The sequence below is a fragment of the Crocuta crocuta genome, unplaced genomic scaffold, assembly GCF_008692635.1.
Source record: "Crocuta crocuta isolate KB4526 unplaced genomic scaffold, BGI_CrCroc_1.0 scaffold394, whole genome shotgun sequence".
NCBI classification, from domain to species: Eukaryota; Metazoa; Chordata; class Mammalia; order Carnivora; family Hyaenidae; genus Crocuta; species Crocuta crocuta.
The window spans coordinates 816,856-817,066 of NW_027531920.1; the positions used below are offsets into that span (position 1 = coordinate 816,856).

The 211-nt window shown below is 32.7% G+C and overlaps 1 protein-coding gene across 1 annotated transcript in view; it reads right to left on the minus strand.

Annotated features, from left to right (window-relative positions):
- Positions 1-211, minus strand: part of TEX11 (testis expressed 11) — a gene marked incomplete at its 5' end in the record, with an annotated part of 187,803 nt that overhangs the window by 176,222 nt on the left and 11,370 nt on the right. The gene's annotated exons all lie outside the window — the stretch shown is intronic.

Here is a 211-nt window from a genome sequence, read left to right on the forward strand (position 1 = left end):
AACAATGGTTGGTCTAACTGAATCTAATAACCAGTTCTAAAGACAGAAAAATGAAGAGAATCCTGAATAACACAAGAGTTGATAGTGAGTAGGAGTCATTTATTTTGCTCTGGAAATGGCAAAACTGGTGTACAATCTTATGTTATTATGCTATAATGCCATGTCTAATAGATGTTTCTTCAGCTTGAATTGCTTTTGTATTTATTTCCAC